We start from the raw sequence: 18,922 nt of genomic DNA, 5'->3' as shown, positions 1-18,922 counted from the left end.
CTATTTCCAAAAAGGATTAATAAGTGTTGACAAGGCTGTGGAGAAAAGAAAACCCTTGTGTACTGTGAGTAGAAATGTAAATTGGTGCAATCACTATGGAAAATAGTATGGAGGTTCCTCAAAGAAATAAAAATAGAACTACTATGCGACCAAGAAGACTCAATTCTGTGTATTTATACCAAAACAAAACAAAACAAAAAACAAAAACCACACACACAAAGACGCTAACTCAGAAAGGTATATGCACTCCATGGTCATTGTAACATTTACAATAGCCAAGAAATTAAAACAACCTAGGTTTTGAATGAATGGATAAGTAAGTTTGGGTATATTTATATTTTTAACTATTGCGTTTTAATATTTAATAATGAAATAATATTCCATCATAGTAAGGAAGGAAATCCTGCCATCTGTGACAACATAAATGAAACTTGAGGGTGTTATACTAACTAAAATAAGTCAGGCAGGTAAAGAAAAGACTCATACCATATCATCTCACTTATATGTGGAATTTTAAAATAGTAAAACTCATAGAAACAGAACATATGGGTGGTTGCCAGAAGCAGAGGGTGGTGAGTGGGCAAAATGGATGAAGGTGGTATAAAATATTTTTAATTTTTAAAATTTTTCCTTAAAGATTACTGTGGAACTTAAGACCCTTGGAGAAGCTTCATGAAGTGCTTCTTGACAAGGTTGGAAAAAGATAAAATCTATAATGTAGATATTTTAGATCCATAGTTTTGAGTGGATACTCTAAGAATATTAATAAAATTATAGGATGAATCACTTAAACTGGAAACCACTTTTATATAGAATACAAAAACCAAAGGTAGTGTAACATTACAGTGAACAATCTAGAAATTCTACCACATGAAGATTTAGCTATGTTTAAATTGTTGAAGGATTATCATATAGAAATGAATATGACTTTGTCTTAGTTGCTCCAGAGGGCATTATTTATTTTAGAAGCTGGTTCAAAATCGATGTAAAGAATAGTTAACAGCTATAGCTATGGATTTATAGAGTGAGTACCCATTGGTAAATGAGACTCCCTGCTACTGGATGTATCCAAGATATGTTTTACAAAGATGCTTGACATTTAGAGACTTGAATAAATATTCATGAAGATCATACATAGTCCACAAGATTATGTTTTTTCCCACATATTTACAACAACCATCTATTTTGCTACTTTAGAGTCAGAAAAGCACTAGCCTTGGTTGAGATATTTTTAGTTGGAGTACTAACTTTGCATACTAATTTTGAAAAATTGTATTATATTATATCTTGAAGTGTTAATACATTCTTTGGGGGATAGTCAGTGAGGATTAAACAAGATTTATAAATTCTCAAATATGACATAAATTATGCACATATTAAACCACTTATTGAGCAGCTATATGCAACTTTCACTTATTTCGCAAATATTAATTTAGTAGGTCTATTGTTTACCACACAATAAACTAGTCTCAAGAAATGCAGAAGTGGAGAGTGCAGTATAGCCCTCATCAATCTAACAGCTTGTCCGTTTTGTGTGCCTCATGATTTGGCCATTTTAGATCATGTAACTTGATCAGTTACAGAAAACAAAGGTTCAGATCACCTCACTTGCCATGAACTACTCACTATCTGATGGCACAACCAGATTAGAACCAGGACCATGTAGTCTCTAACCCCTCCGCGTACAATCTCTCTTCCAAAATATCCAAACATTTTCACATACTTTTTCATTATTTATTTTCATATACTAATATTATATTGGAAATTATTTCTATCTCTACCTCTGTTAAAAATATAGTGAATTTTAATTTCTTGGGAGTTACAGTTTTTCTCATTACTACTATTAGTATGTTTACATGATAAATATGCAGAAGAAAGTTTTTTTAAGAGCTCTACAGTCCTGTCATTATGTTTAGAAGCATGATTGTCAACTTTAATGAAACAAAGATTTGTAAGTCTATTACATGCTCACCCTGGCTCTTGTACTATCTTCAATTTCGGGGGTTTTCTTTTTCGTGGTTGGGGGAGGGGACTCTCAGTCTTTAACAGTGGCAAGACCTTGCACCCAGGCCCAGTGCTAGGGCTTAGATTTTGTTGACAGCAGCAGTGTCATCACTCCATGTGCTTCTAGAACTTGGTGATCTCCTCCACTAGCAGGTTGGTCCTCACCTGTTCATCCTCCACCAAATAATAGATCTTTAGCTTATGGATGCCGTAGCACTTGGAGCCCCCACAAGTGAGCCCCTCCAGCTGGACAGAGTACACAGAGGCCTCCAGCTGGGCCATGTACACCTTGTCTTCCCAGAGCTTGACATCCAGGAGGTTGGAGGACCTGGCCACTAGTGCAGGCTTCTTGGCCTTCTTCTCTGCATACTGTTGCAGCCACTCCTCCCACAGCCAGATGGTCTCCTTGTCATCCTCCTGTCACTGCCAGGCCAGTCAGTGTATCATCCTCACCATCTTCCACGGCAGTGGCCGCCTTCTTGGTGGAGGGCTCCACTTGGCACATGGAAGATGTGCTGGGTCTGCAGGGCTGTGGCCCGGTGGGCAGGCAAGCTCATCTCCAGCACAAGAAATTATTCTAACCAATTAATTTAATGGGCTGAACTCAGCAGGACATAGTTGGGAAACAGCTTTTTTTTAAAATTAAATTTGTATATTTTTTATTTTTATGGTAATATAATATACATATAGAAAGGCAGATGTTTCATATGTGTCCAACTCAACAAATTTTCACAGACTGTAAGGACTATGCAACCAAACCACAAGTAAAAAGTCCTAACATTACCAGCACTAAAAAGTGCCCCTCACATTCCCTTCCTGTCACAATATTGCTGCTACTCTGACACAGCAGAGTTGCTTTGCTTGGCTTTTTATACTATATAGCTGAAACTATGTAGCATGTACTCTTTTGCATCTAGCTTTTTTTGCTCAACTTTGTATAAAATCCATCCAATTGTGATACCACAATTTATTTTTTCCACTCTACTGTTTACAAGTATGGATATTTTGCTAGTTTTCCATTTGTGTTCATTATAAATAGTTCTAATATGAACATTATAATGCATGCTTTCTGATGAAAAGACCTACACATTTATATTGTGTCTACACCTAACAATAGAATTTCTGCTTCTTTGAATATGCTTATATTTATCTTTGAAAGATATTGCCAGATAGTCTTCTAATGTAGTTATAGTCATTTCAACTCTCACTCGTTAAGCAAGAGCTTGGGACCTCTAATTATCTGCAAACACTTGGTATTTTTCCATCTCTTTTCATTTTAGGAAATCTGATTGGTGTGGAATAGTATCACATTCAATATATATATCCATGTTGACTAAGGAAGATGAACATGTTTTCATATATCTGTTAGCATTTATAAAACATTTATTGTGAGCTGAATATTCAAGTTTTTGTCTATTTCCCTATTGGGTTTTTATCATGTAGAGTCTCAGGATTTTTAATCTTGGAAATCTTAATAGATGGCACTTAAAATCCCTAAAAGTATAAATTTTACAATACCAGCAATAATGTTTTCTGATTTCTTCAATAGTGTATGCTCATCTAATACATCTGTTACTTGATTTTCAGTAACTATTAAATTAATTAATATAAAAACCAGAATTATATTAAATTACATGTATTAAATTACTACATATAACAGAGGTGAACAGAGGTGTATATCAAGCTAGGATTTAAATGTAAAAATCTATCTTTAAACTTTACTTCTTTAAATAGTTGGCTTTTGTTAAAGTCAATTGATTATCCAGAAGATGGACCTGGTTTGTGGTAAGTGTATTATTTAATTGTTTCCTATTCACATAGCAAACCTCTAGGGTTCCATTTTATTTCCCATCATGAAGCCTGACTATACATTTCTTTTCCTTTTTAGAAAACCTCTTTGTCTTCAACCTGTACATAATTGTCATAATCAATCACAGTATTAATCTCAACAGTATTCTCCCTCCAGCTCTAACTGCCTTTTCAGCACAAGAGGTAGAAAAGAAAACATTGCTTCTTTCAGTTCAGCACATCAGAGAAAGCTAGAAATCCAATTTCCTGATTCCCAGGTCAGTTTTCTGTCTGCTGAAAACATAATGTCACTGAGTGAACTTTAGCTGCTGCATCTACAGAAAATTCTAACATTCATAGTCACAAATGGACGAGTGTACAGACTTCTTCAAATTCAGAAGGTAGAGACAAAAGGAAAGAAGGGAAAAACAAAAACAGTTTGATTTATAAACTTTCAGTTTAGTTTGCTCTTGAACTATATGCACCCTGTTTTTGTGGAATTGCCATTTGAAGTTGCTAGGATGTTTGACTCAGACTAGAATAAACAGAACAGAGGACTGCTGGTCAGGAATAAGAGAATAGGCATGGTAATAAATAAAGGCAAAGCCTGGGGCAAGGGATTATAATTGTGGATTCCCACACATAACTATACATAAAAATACCCAGAAATAATGTATAATAAAGCCAATACCTTTTGAAGAACATCATTAGTAAATTAGAAATGAAACCTTCACCTGGCAAACATTTTTACCTGATAATAACATTAGAAAGACTAACTCATCCAGCCTCATAAAATATCACTGTATTGTAAGGATGTTGCACTGAATTACACTGAAATTATAGAGAACACTAAACAGTATACAAATGTAATTGGCATTAATCACATAAATATTACAAAATAAAATGACACACTAAGAATAGACAAAGGCACTCTCATAAAAGGAATTTATTTTAAGTTGCTAGTCAGTGCCATCATTGCTTTTGTTGTTGTTGTTGACTACAGTGTGAATTAAAAGCAGGACTGTAACAGAGAACTGGGGAAATCATTGGTAATAGCAGGTTCTAAGTTTCCTCTCTATTGCAACATCAACTACCATAAAGAATGTTCAATAATAAATATCAGGATAGAATGCTTCTTTTGTAGCACTCAAAAATAAATAGTTTTAAAATGTAGAAGTATGTAAGTGTTAGGATCAGTGCTCTATACAATATTTTTTCTAACATTTACATTATATGTGAACTTGGAAAATAAAAGCATTCTCAAAAATAAGGTATGTTGAGACTCCATTTCTTATTTTTAAATTAACAAAACATTAAGTTAATAACATTTTAACACTTAATTAAATCACCTACAAGCCAATTCACATTTCTGAAGCAGAATTTATGTAACCTGACCACAATTACAGTATTTATTGTATTGACAATAAAAGATAATTTGGTTTCTGGGATAGCAAATCAATGTGCAAGGAAAATGTTATAAAATTCAGTATTGATGTCTTTCAAGATTCAAAGTAAAAGTAAACCAGATAGAAACACAGTTAATGAAAAATATAATCCCCTTCTATAGTATAAGTTTGAGAAGATGAATAACTGGTTTTTAGATCTGAAAAGAACATTTTGAAAGAGTTTGTTCTCCTAAGTACCAAACATAACCTCCTTTTTGTCTTAACTCTGCCATTTTGGGTTATATAATGTGCCATGCCTTATTAATCTAAATTTTAAATGTATAATCTGAAGTATAAATTAATCTACATTTACCATGTTTCATGTAAAATTATTCTTTTTAGAATTACAAATTATTTGTACATATTGTATATATGTTGTTTTTGTTATTAGTGTTGCATTAAATAAACTTGAATTAAAATCACTATAAAGGATATTCAATCACATATGTACTATGGATGAACAATAATTTTTCAATAAGATCATGAAAAAGATCATCACAGTTGATTAACTGCATTTCTGCCAGATTTAGAAGACAGAAATTAAGCTGAGGCTCTCTTCCTGGTGTTTCTTCTGATTATAAACAGTATCATAGCAACACGAGTGCTGAGAGACAGTTTTAGTGGCCTTACTCTGTGTCTACTGGCCAATCAAATCTTCACTGAGATCAGAAAAAGTTGTAGACATGGTAGCGACAGTTTCCTGATCTCTGGATTGGGTTCAAGAGTGTGTTCTTGAAATCAGGTAGCTCCCTGAGTGTCACTCCTCCAGCCCTATGAGTCATGTTCTAAGTAATTAGTTTTCTATATAGAATTCATAGTAATTAAAATGTCTAAAAGACCATATTCCTTCTGTATTGTACACTGTTAGGAAAGAAAAATACATTGGGTATTGACAAAAAACCTAAATACATACATCTACCAATACTATATATATATATATATATATATATATATGTAAAGATATTTCAGAAGACATAAATAAATGGAGATACACATCATGTTTAAGGAAAAGTATAAACATTTTTCTTAATTATCATACAGGATTAAAGAAATCTCAGAGTACTAATGAAAATTTTATAAAACTTTAAAACTATGATTTTAAAGTTTACCTGTATACATAAATAGTGAAGGATAAAAAATACTAAAAAAAGAAAACAGATATAGATATTTTACTAGATATTATGGCATATCTCTAGACATTAATACAGTATAGCAGTCAAGAAAAAAACTGTAAATATGTCCAAATAAACCAGAAGTAATAGCAGAGACAATTTTATTATATTAATCATACATTGAACAAATTATCAAAATCAGTGAGGAAAATGTAAATTAAATAGTAAATGGTTTAGGGAGAAAATAAATATTTAAATTTTAAAAAGTTTTGCCTCACAACATAATTCAAAACTAATTCTAGATTGATTAACAAACTAAATGTAGAAGTTGGTATCAGATATATTAAAAGGTTAATTGAAAGTCTATTTAAACATTATGTAAATAATTTAAGAATGGGCATGAGCTTTCTTAACAAAAAGGCACTGCAACGTCACAAATAAAAATAATAATAAGTTTGTAGCATGCAGATGTAAACCTTTTTGTGCAAACAACCTCTTAAATCAGATGGAAAACAAAAAAATTAGAGAAATATTGGAGATGAATATGAGAGACAAAGGGTTAATTTCATTATACAGAGAACACAAACTGAAAAAAAATAGCATATTACTGGAAAAATGAGTAAAGGATCTCCAAATAAAATTTACCTATGTTAAATAATAAACTAATAACTGAATTTAAGACAAAGTATTCTTCCTCACATTTAAAAAATAAGATTCCAGAATTTTTCATTGTTAAATAATTTGAGATGCAGATAAATAATATAGCCTAAGAAATAATATAATATTGTTTAAAAGGATAAAAATTAGAAACAATCTAAATTGGCACACTAAGGGAACTTTGTATAAACTATGCTATCTATAAAATGGAATGCTAGTGGGTATTAAAATCTTATTTTATTATATTTAAGAGAGAAAAATGCTCAAAACATAGGAGTAGTTGATAAAAATAAGCATCTAATACTTCGATCAGAAAACTAGTATCCAAAAATATTTTTATTTAAAAAATATCTAGCTAGCTAGCTATTTAATTAAATATATTCTGGAAATAATGCACCAGAATATCAGTTGATTGTAGTATTGTAGGTGATTTTTATTTACTTTATACTTTGCTCTATTTGCTGTAATAGCATATAGTATTAATTGCATAATCTAACAAAAAAACACAGCAATTTAATCTGTAAGTTAGATATAATTTTTCTATGTTGGAGACAAATATAATGTGGCACATAAAAACATATAACTTAAAGCTAAGTATCCAATTGTATTTTCACTTTAAAATTACTCTTAAAAGGTATCATACTTCTTGCTCAAATAAAATGACTACTATGCAAAAAGAATTATTCAAACATTTAAAATCTGAGGGTGCATATTGCAATTAATAAATAAGACAAAAATACCAAGTTGATGGTAAATTATAAATTATACCTTTCATCAACATAAAGTAGATGTATTGTTAATGAAAAGAGACTGCATCAACCCATGTTAGTTGTCTTTCCTGATTTATATTTCAAATCCCAGACATTGGGAACACAAAATGACATTTATACTTTCTGGTACCCAATTCTAAATTTCTCAACTATAAAATGTAGATTATAATGCAATCCCTATATTTGTCCACAAGGCTTAAAACAGACTAAAATGGAAGGCAGGAAAAAAATTGAGGAATTTGAAATAACAAGACAAATTGTCCAAGGCATACAAAATAGCTAGTTTTTATAGTGTAAATTAGTTTAAGTCTGAGGATTTATTGGATGCCTCTGAATACAAGTGGCAAATTTAACCTACACTAACTGAAGAAGGAAATGTATTGGCTTATGAAATAGAATTTTTCATGCCAGAACTTCTTTAGGCAGGCTTGATCTTGGGACACTAATAATATCAACAAAACCCTAATCCTCAAATTTCTCAGCTCCACTTCATCTGTATTAACTCCATTCTCAGAGTGACTCTTACATTTAATCATTCAGAAACTTTGTTAATTTTGTTTATTTCTGTATTACAAGTGTCTGTGTTAGGCACATTGTAGGTGTTGCATAAATATTTGTTGGGTGATTAAATAAGTTAATGGGTTGATGAAAGAGACATAGCCATAGTAACTCCGTTTTTTCATCATCCCAGCTTCAATTCAGTGAAAAACACTTGTACACCTATACTAGTAACCGCAGTCAAAAATCTCATGCATTTTTTTTTTCACCCATCTTGGAACCAAATAATGTGATCCTCTGTCCAGGAATGGGCAGAGCCAACCTCAAAAGAAAACTGACCTACCTCAGTCAAGGGTTGAGGGATAGATACTGAACCAGATAAAAATAGAAATATTGTTACCAAAAGAATGTGATATAGTCACAAGGAATTCAACAGATGGCAGTTATTATTGTATATCTGTGTTAATAAAAATATCCATACATGAAATCAAGCTTAATACTTAAATGATGCCTATGAAGCACTAGGTACACCTCCCTCAATTATAAGACGTAAGAAACATCCCATAAAGTCATTTGGGATTAATGCTTTGCAAATGCTTTGGATTTGGTTGATTGAGCCAAGAGACTTCACATTTGCAGTTGGCTGCTCAAAGTGAAATCAATAAGTGCTTTTCTTCATGGAGGGGGTTATACACCATAGAGCATACATCTAAAGTGAGATTTAAAAAAAAGTGATGACCTGTTAAGACATATTGGTTACCGTTGTTATTAAAAAGTAAAAATAAACTACAAAAATGGATGACCCCACTCACTGAAGCCTTTTCCATTTACCTTCAGTAGTCTTCAATGGATTGGTAAAAACACTTTTTGAACTGGTGTCAAGGCACAAATCCATTGATGTACTCAAAGGCTCAGCTATCAATACAGAGTCTCCTGGATGTCTCGCACACCAGGCACCTGCAGGCAATGTTTTAATGAAGAGTAGGAAAACTGCCTTTATATTTATTATAGACTTTCATCTATTGATTAAGAATTATACTAAATAATGAAATTTGAAAATTGCCTATTGCCTCCTAATACTTCCATATGTTGATAATGAAATTCACTGTGATACTATGAACCATTCCATAATGTCTTTAAAATTGCTTTGTAAACATTTTGCAGGTAGACTGCTAAAACTTATCTTGAAGATAGCGCAAATAAGCCATTTCCCCTTTCTATATGTATAGAAATTGAAATGTGATGTTAATGTTTGACCTTTGAATCCTAGAACTGTCTACTTACTTGAAATACCTTCAATGAGCATCGATTAAGAGATTACTCTCCCAAAGACAGTATACATAGTGATTTATACTCCTAAAGGCAGTATGGCATGCGGATTCTGGAATCAAGCCCTTGGTATACCACACACTAGCTATATGACCTTTATAGTTTTTAAAACTTCCTCTGTTTCAACCTCTTCCACTACAAGAGATATGAAATGTTATATATTTTAAAGCTTTGTAAATAATTTAATACATGTTAATAGCTAAGGAAAGCTGCCTAACATAAATGTTTTATAAATATTGACTAGTATTATTATGTGGAAGGTGTTATAACAACCCAACATGGAAGAGATTCTTTACATGCCATGCTCATTCTCCCTTCTTGCTGGCTAGACATTAATGCCAATGGTAGCCTTGTATGGTACTTGGTAAAAATGGCAGACTCTACATGTCCTGAACATGTAGGGGACAACTGCACAATTAACCTGTTCACATGCCCAAGACTTTTCCAAGAACATGAAATAAATTCCTACTGAGCAGAGCCATTACTTTGGGGGATATATTTTTACTATATCCTCTACTCTTCTAATTAATGCAGGTGGCAAGAAATAAAAAGATCCTTAAGATACATTGTTTGGTTCATGAAACTTTTAAATATAACTTTGCAAATATACACAAATTAAAAGCTCAATGTTGTAAAAAGTTTCTAAGGGAAACTATTTCTTGAATTACAGGAATTCAGGGCTTTTCAGGAAGAACAGAGATAATGTTTGCTTATGAAATCTCTGAATGTCTTATGCAATTGTGCCTTTTGGACAGTAGCTTCAAAAAAGAGTGAAATCATGACAAACACACATAGCTTCTCAGGCACAGGGAACAGCATGAACAATGAAGTAAGGTGAGAAAATCCCAAGTATATTTAGGAGAAGAGCAAAGGCTAAATTTCCCTGGAGTGAAAGAATGAGTTACCAATGATGGAAAGGTAGGCTAGTATCATATTTTTTTTAATCTTTATTTCCATGTATAACTATTTAAAATAGATTTGATATGGAATTGAGAACACCTGAAGCTGCTATAGCGATTATAGTTATAATTAAAGAATATTTTACACCCCTTCATGATGTGATTTTTTATCTCTTTTTGATTTTGTACTCCATACTTCAGCAATATCAAACTACTTGAATATTCCCATGTTTTGTTATTTCATATCTATATGCCTTTCTATACTCTGCTTCTTTAATTGCAGTACCACCTAGCTTGGATGTCATATTCTTCAAGAAAACTCACCTAACATTCTCCAGGTTAAATATTTTATTTTTTTTAGAGACTGTACTACATATATAAGCCTGGCACATAATAGGTGCCCCATAACAATATGTTTAATGAATATACTTCTATAGACTTCCCCACACTCTGTATCAATCTTTATTACAATAAAGTCAACTCATGAAATACTCTTATAATGTCTCACCAGCTTTGTATAACCAGCACTTATCAGATTTTCTGCTACATGGTCTACCCTTAATAATGTTTATTGAACTATTTGATGTGTGGTATGAATTAATGCATTGAGAAAATAGAAGTAGGGAAACTCTTCAGAAATGTACTAATTCTCATCCTTAAGTAAGTACCATAGGTTTCTTTCAAACTCACTGCTCATGTTATTAGATCAACAAAAAGCAGCACATTACTGAATTAGTAGCTAATACAATATAAATGAGTTTGGGATGCCACAGGCCATTTCTAAAAGCATGGTGTTGTTTGGAATGATGCTTTTAAATAGTGATGAGACTAAAGCTTATGTTCTCTCAGCCAACTAAGTGGTATCACAGCAAAATAGACAGAAATATCAAAAGTTATATTGTGTAGATAATCATACATTAATCTAAGGTAGATGCAATTTACATATATAATATTAATATCAATTAAAATATGACTTAAGGTATGGTGCTACTTAATATTTTGAAGACTCATCTGCCAGAATTAAATTTTGTGAGAAGTGGGAGCTAATTGATCAGCTGTAATTTTGTGAGGAATGGAACCTAATTGATCAGCTGTCTCTGGGCACTAGAATTTTAACTTTACTTGTCAGTTTATTTATCTTGTTTCTTTTAAAAGTATTTATGTTCCATTTTTTTAATTGATGAGTTGAAATTAATAAAATCCTTATGACTCAGTTGCAAAGAATTAATTTTAATGTTAGTTTACTAGAATTGATAGAGGCCGCAAATATACATGATATGAAATTCTTTGTTTTTAGGTGTCAGTAAAACTTACACCCATGAGCCATTAAGGAACTGTCAAATTTATCTCTTGCCATTTTACTTAACTTGTATTGATCTTATTTCAATAGAAATGACAAGCAAATTTCAGAGACATCTCAATCTACATAACTACAGAATACCCAATCCTTAAAATACTAAAACTTTATCATGTGCACTTATATAACTCTAACATTTATGATACTATTGATACTGCTGAGATTTCCTTAAGTACCATGGTTGCATATGATCACTGGAGAATGGCTTCTCTGATAGGATAAAAAGGAATTTATAAATTTTCTCAACTCTTGATGAGAGTAAAACTGCTTCCACACAGTGAGCCCATCATAGAAGATGTTTCTTCTATTTTTAAAGGTTATGCCATCATATGATTACATTCTGTGTTGAACTAGTGAATATTTCCTCAAGTATCATTAAATAAAACTAAATAAAGGTGCTCACTTATTGTCTTACTTTTTTTTGCATTTTTTTGTTTTATATTTTCTTAATTTGGTTCACATAGTAGAAATTATAGATGGATAGGCAAAAATAGGTTAACAGTTTATATGGAAAAAGGCATGCAGGTTATAATATTATGATAGCTTTATTAACTCAAAAGAATGTCACCCACATATGTAAACATACTTTTTCCCACCCCTGTATAATAAAATGAAATAATTGATGTGTATGCATAGACTCTATAGCTATTCTACATTGAGAAGCTGGTGAAGATCACCAGCTCTGGGGTCAGTGGAACTAGTTGTAATCTCAGTAAAGTTGTGTGAACTTGAACAAGTTACTAATCTTCTATGACTAAATTTCTTCACAGAAAAAAAATGAGAAAAATAATAATACTTGCTTCCTATGATTGCCATAAGAATTAAATGAATGAATAACATACAAACTCTTAGAAGGCAATCACCATTAAAGAGGCTGCTCTTGATATATACAGCGGTTTGATCTTAGTGTGAGACTATATTAGAATGAGTGGAAAACTTGAATTAGAGAATAGTTTCAAATAATATATCATGTCATATCATGTACCATGTATCTATGATTACTAAAAAATGCATGTAGTTACTTAAAGCATTGAGTAAAAATTACTTCAAATGTAATTTCATTTGGCTCTTTAATAACCCCGTAAGAAATTTTCTTTCCGGTATCTCTCCTATTTATTGTCCCTAGTAGATATTGTTAAAGTTTCACCTGTCTTCTCAAAGCTTCATATTACTTATGCCTCAGCCTTAGCCTACTTACTGAGTAAATCAAGAACATCAGCCAAGAACTCTTTCAACTCCCTTCCAAGCCAAAAACAAAGCTATTATGATCCACTTTGCCTTTTCTTCTTTCCTTCTCTTTCAATGAGAATATATTAACCAGTTGTTTATTTATTTATCACTTTCCTTATTGGAAACCCTGCTCTAACAATCATCAACTCTGTACTGGAACAAATATCCTTCGAGTTCTATAAATACCCAAAGCTCAACATATTCAAAACTAAATTTGATTATTAATCCTAGTTGTACAGGGAGAAGTGGCCATATCATTGGGCCAAGTGAGGAAAGGGCCCCAAGGTGACATGGGAGAGGCTGCATTTCCTGGAGCGAGGGAATAAGCTAGAGTTTGACTATCTGGAGTGTCTGGATATATAGCGTAAAATAAAGCCACAAGATAAGTAACTCCAATAACAAAATGTGGTTAATTTTATCATCCTCACTATCACTACTAACAATAAAAATGATCACATTATGAAAAATTACAGGGGATTTTTTAAAAGGTTACATGGTGTAACCTAAAAAATGAAGAAAACTTAAGATCTTTCCAGTCCCCATCACTGTACTGAACAGACCTAATGGTAGAAATACACTTTGAAATACACATGTCACGAGATGACCTGAGAATCACCTTCAGCACTTGGTCATCAATATTAGAATCTTTGTGTCAATGACAAATGGTCCCTGACTCTAACCCATTGTTATCATACCCCTGGTGACATCAACAAAGGGAATAGCAAGTATGGAATGTCTTGACAGCTTACTGGTTCTTGTGCACAAGCTAAACTAAAACTCTCAAAGAGGTCAAAGTACTTTTGACCACATGTTTGATGTACAGGCCATAACGTGAATTGACAGTTTGTGATATCTTTTGAGTAATCACAGTTGAATAAATATAATACGCCATAACAAAGCATCAGAACATGATCTACAACAGTTATTTCTAAATAAAACAAAACTATAAACTCCATGAGGTCAGAAATATTGTCTGTTGGTAACTAGTGCTTGACCACAAAGAACAATGCTTGACATGATCTAGAGGCTCAGTGTTTGTAGATTTAATGAATATTCAGCAGTATGAATATGTTGTTAAAGGAGCACAGAGAAGGAAATTGATAATTATGTTTCAGAAGTGCCAGGCAATGGTCTGTTCCCCATGATACAAAGGAAATCACCAGTCTGCCTTCAAAGCACACTCCTGTGGATAAGGCCCCAAAATGCTGAGCAAGATTTCGGTTCTGTCATCCTCTGAAGGTGCATGGGAGAATGTAAGTGTCTTGGCTTATAATCAATGTTTTAACTGGAAAAAAAGTCTCCGATTGTATCCAAAGTCCTTTGTTTGAAATAGGAACAGATAGTCCAAGAGTTGTGGACTATATTTATAACTAAAAGAAATGCATCCTGGCTATTGGAAGGACCCATGCTTTTGGTCACTGTATCTCTAAGTCACAGACCAGGACTCTGGAGTTGATGATGAAGTTCCATGTAGAGCTCATTGGAGGAAGTGAAATAACTCTTGTGATACATGATTCAGGGTTCTTTGCTGTCCATGCCAATGTAATTGGGAATAAAGGTCATATTACCTCTTACAAATTTACAGAATAATAGTTTGAAGAAGGTCAAGAGCAATACAAAGATAGAACAAAATTGCCCAAAATTTCATGGGAACCTCATATAGCATAATAAATAAATAAATAAATAAATAAAAGCCACCTTATGATCAAGCAAAAGAGCCAACACATTTGCCTGGTGATTACCCATTCTTTGAACTTAGGATTGTGACCTTCAGCTAGGGATGATGAGGCTTTTGAACATTGACTCCCTTCATTAATCAGTAAGACCTATAAATTCTCCCTTTTAAAATTCCTTGAAATCATTTCACCTCTGCTATTTCTCCTGCCATTCACTAGGCACTCATCCCTTATTAACTGGATTATAGTCATATCCTTCTAATTCCATGAACTTCCATCTATTGTTACCACAGTGATTCTTGTAGAATGTAAATTTAATTAGTTTTATGCTTTTTATATCCTTTAATATCATTGGGATATCTCTTAGGATAAATTTTAGACTCTACTTTAAGGTTGTCCTAATATTACAGTATTTGTATTATGAATGCCCAGGTTTGCAAAGATTCTATTGTCCCAAAAATAATTTAGAAGTAGTCCCAAAATTTTGTCATTAAATATGAGACATATTCTATATAAAAATATGATATCATGAGTTACATACTAAAAATAAAATGCAGTGGAATTTTCTCATAATTCTAACATTATCAGCAGATTCACCCCCTAATATAACTATTCATAACATGTATAAAATTTTTATACATATTTTTCTCACTCTTCTTTTTGTTGAGTGCTGATTTTGAAATTTATAGAAATGCAGCCCTTTTGGCCAAGGTAACTCAGCATTCCATGCAACACTGTAAGTCTTAGATACTGAGAAAGGGTTAATAATTTCTAGTATATTTCTTCCCAAGAATCTTGTCTCATTTCTCTTACAAAATTTCAAACAGTTTTTCTTCCTCATTAAGTATTTAAATTGCAGGAACAGTCAGTATTATTGTCTTCTTTGTTCTACATTTTACCTTCTCATATCTCTTCACTGCATGCTCTCTGGGACAGTAACCTGTTATTTGTCTACGATTCGTCCATCATGTACATTTCCTGTCTGAAACAGTAAATAATAATAACCACCTGGTAGCTGTAATGTAAAAAACCAGCATGAACAGTGTTACAAGGCAATTATGATTCAGAAAGTCACAATGATCTTGGGCACTCACATTTGCATCAAAGTGGTAGAAAGCCCAATTGCCCTGTCCTCGCCATCTAAAATAGTCAGTACATCTATTTCTTTATACTATGCTATTTAGTTTTGCTTTTTTTTCCCCTAGTACTTACTAAAACCCTATCTTCTATATGGTAAATTTACAGTTTTCTTGGGTGTATTTTATTACTGCCAATATATTTTCTGACAGTAATTTTAAGTTTGCTTCTATCAGTTCTTATTTATTTGTTTTATGTGATGAGGCTTCAATTTGGATAGAAACGCAGTTAATGTCATTCAAATCCTGCCAGTTTTCCTCTATATTATAGGTGTTTCTTTTTTAATGTAATTAAAAATCACTGTTTAGTGATCTTGTTTTCAATTCACCCACCAGCTAAATTTTTTTATATTACATTTTATATTTATGTTTTCCCTTGCACAAAAGAGGTAAAATTCTATTGGAATGCCTACATTTATAAACAAATAACCTGAAAGATAAAGTTATATTTACAACCCAGCTGATTATCCATAGAAACAATATAGTGTTGATTTTTACAAATAATTGTATAAGGAACTCTATAGAATAAGAGCTTTCCATTGTGTCTAACTATATACTGTCATATTGGGAAAAAAAAATGACCACAATTTCCTCCCTTGCCCTGTGCATGCAACTTCATAATGTGTCCCTCCTGGTTGGAACTCTCTGTGCTTCCTGGACTTGTGTGTCTTTTTCCTTCACCAGATTAGGGAAGTTTTTGGTCATTGTTTCTTCAAATAGGTTCTTGATCCCTTGTTCTCTCCCTTCTCCTTCTGATACCCCTATGATGTAGATGTTGTTACACTTCTTGTTGTCCCAAAAGTCCCTTAAACTATCCTCATTTTTTAAAATTATTTTTTGTTTTTGCTGTTCTGATTGGGTGTTTTATTATATCTTGTCTTCCTCATCACTAATTCAATCCTCTGCTTTATCAAACTTACTGTTTATTCCTTCCAGTGTATTTTTTTTTTTAATTTAGATATTGCATTCTTTATTTCTGACCGGTCCTTTTTTATGGTTTCTATGTTCTTTTTCATGCTGTTGAATATCCTTAGAATCATTACTTTAAACTCTATATTTGATCAATTAATTGCTTGCCTCCATTTTATTTAGCTCTTCTTCTGGAGAATTATCTTGTTCTTTCAATTAGGGCCTCTTTCTTTGTCTCCCCATTTTGGCTGCATCTTTGTGTTTCTGTGTATTAGGTCGATCTGCCATGACACCTGGTCTTGGTAGGGTGGGATTATGTAGTAGGTTTTCTTCCAGACCCAGTGGCACAGTCTCCCTGATCACCTGAGCTGGGTGTTCTAGGAATGTCCCTTGTGCACATTATGTGGGCCCTCTTGTTGTAATTGATTCTTAACTTCTATTGGCTCATTTATGCATGGGATCAACCCTTGGGCTAGCTGACTGTGGGGACCAACCTCCAACACAGTGTGCAGTTGCGGTGCAGGTTCTCATTGCAGGAAGCCAAATATACCTCAGCAGGGCTTGGTGACTGCCAAGATCTCCCTATGTATATGCTACGTGTGGAACTTATTGATCTCGTTCTGTTGTTCTCCGAAGCTGGCTATTGGGTGTGTTGGTTTTAAGTCTTTTTGGAAAGACTCTGGTACGGACCTGTGACTTGCCCTGGACAACTTGTTTGGAGCTATCAGCAATCCACTGCTTGTGTCTCCCTCTGCTGGGCCTGGGTGCATGTGGAAAAAACCAAACTGTGCAACAAGGCTGGCTTTTACCAGAACTGGACCTGGGGTTGGGTCAGGAAAAGTATCAAAGCACCTAAAGGTCTATTTCCATCTGCAGGCTGCCTGTTAAGTTTAGTCATGGAAAGAGCCTCCGGCTATACTCCTCAACAGGGCTTATGTATAGGGGGTGGGATGAAAGGAATTCCTGTGGGTAGGGCTATTGCTTCCCCTCAGGTGATGCTACATGGAGGGGAGTGCTCTGCCAGAGAAAGATGACTTCTTTAGTATGGGGAAATTACTCAGCATAGGGACCCTGGCAGCTGATCCTTCAGCTCTCTCCCCAAAGCCAAAAATCTCTGACTTGCCTCATACAGCCCTAGTCTTCTCTGCTTTCTCCTACATCAAAGTCCAGGGTGAGTGGCTGCAAAAAAATTTTGTGCATTATCCCTTTAAGGGGGTGCGTGGGTCTCTAGCCATCTCTCCCTGGTGGAGAGAAATCTTGATCCTTTTCACAACCAGATGTTATGTGGGCACCTTTCCCAGTTGTGGTGCTCTAGGCTGGGGAGCCATGCTTGGGGGTTATACCCCACACTTCTCAAGGGGAACCATTCCACAACTAAGATATTCCTCCAGAACTTCAGCTACAGCCCAGCAGAGCCTAGCCAGCCCTCCTGTGCCTCCATACTTTCTAACCGTCTCAATGTGGCTTCTTCTGTAAGTCATTGGTTATAAGACTTCTCTCCAGCTAGTGTTCAGTTGGTTATTCAGGGTGATTTTTCTATAATTTAGTTGTAATTCCAATTTGGTCCTAGAAGGAGGTTAGTGTAGCTTCCACCTAATCTGCCACTAACTTGGATCTCTTTATCATCTCATCTTATCCAAACAAATCTACTTTGAATTAGGCATCTTTATTTTCTATTTGATAGGTAAAGAAACTGAGGCCTTTAAAGAAAAGTTGATTGCCTGAGATCAGTTTATTTGTTCAGTTGACATTATATATTTGTTGTCTTTTTATTCTTTTCATTCTAGGCACTGTGTTGGCAGTAGGGATACACTGATAAGTGATGATAAGACACATGTTGTCCCTCAGCTGGTCCTTCTACACAAATCTCTTTCCTTGATCAGGTTATATGAATTCCAACTGCAAGGCTTAGCACAACCTTTATCTCTAGGTCACACACAAATTTCTACAGTCACCTGAAATATAGCACCAAAGAACATTCGTGGAAAGTTTTTCTCTAATTTTTATCCAAGAGCTAATAATCATTTTTTACCTAATTTCCTTACTTCATTGTGAATGCAAACAGCCAAATTTCTGGAGGTAGATTCTTATGTTGAAGTAAGCCACTTTTAC

The 18,922-nt window shown here is 33.6% G+C and overlaps 1 pseudogene; it reads right to left on the bottom strand.

Moving 5' to 3' along the window:
• Positions 1–2,084: 2,084 nt before the first annotated feature.
• Positions 2,085–2,588, bottom strand: LOC150020082 (elongation factor 1-delta pseudogene; annotated as a pseudogene).
• Between the last annotated feature and the right edge of the window lie 16,334 nt (positions 2,589–18,922).

The sequence above is a fragment of the Furipterus horrens genome, unplaced genomic scaffold (assembly GCF_987537825.1).
Source record: "Furipterus horrens unplaced genomic scaffold, mFurHor1.1.pri manual_scaffold_2, whole genome shotgun sequence".
NCBI classification, from domain to species: Eukaryota; Metazoa; Chordata; class Mammalia; order Chiroptera; family Furipteridae; genus Furipterus; species Furipterus horrens.
The sequence above is the reverse complement of the archived record's forward strand: the minus strand, read 5'-3'. Positions and strand labels throughout refer to the sequence as shown.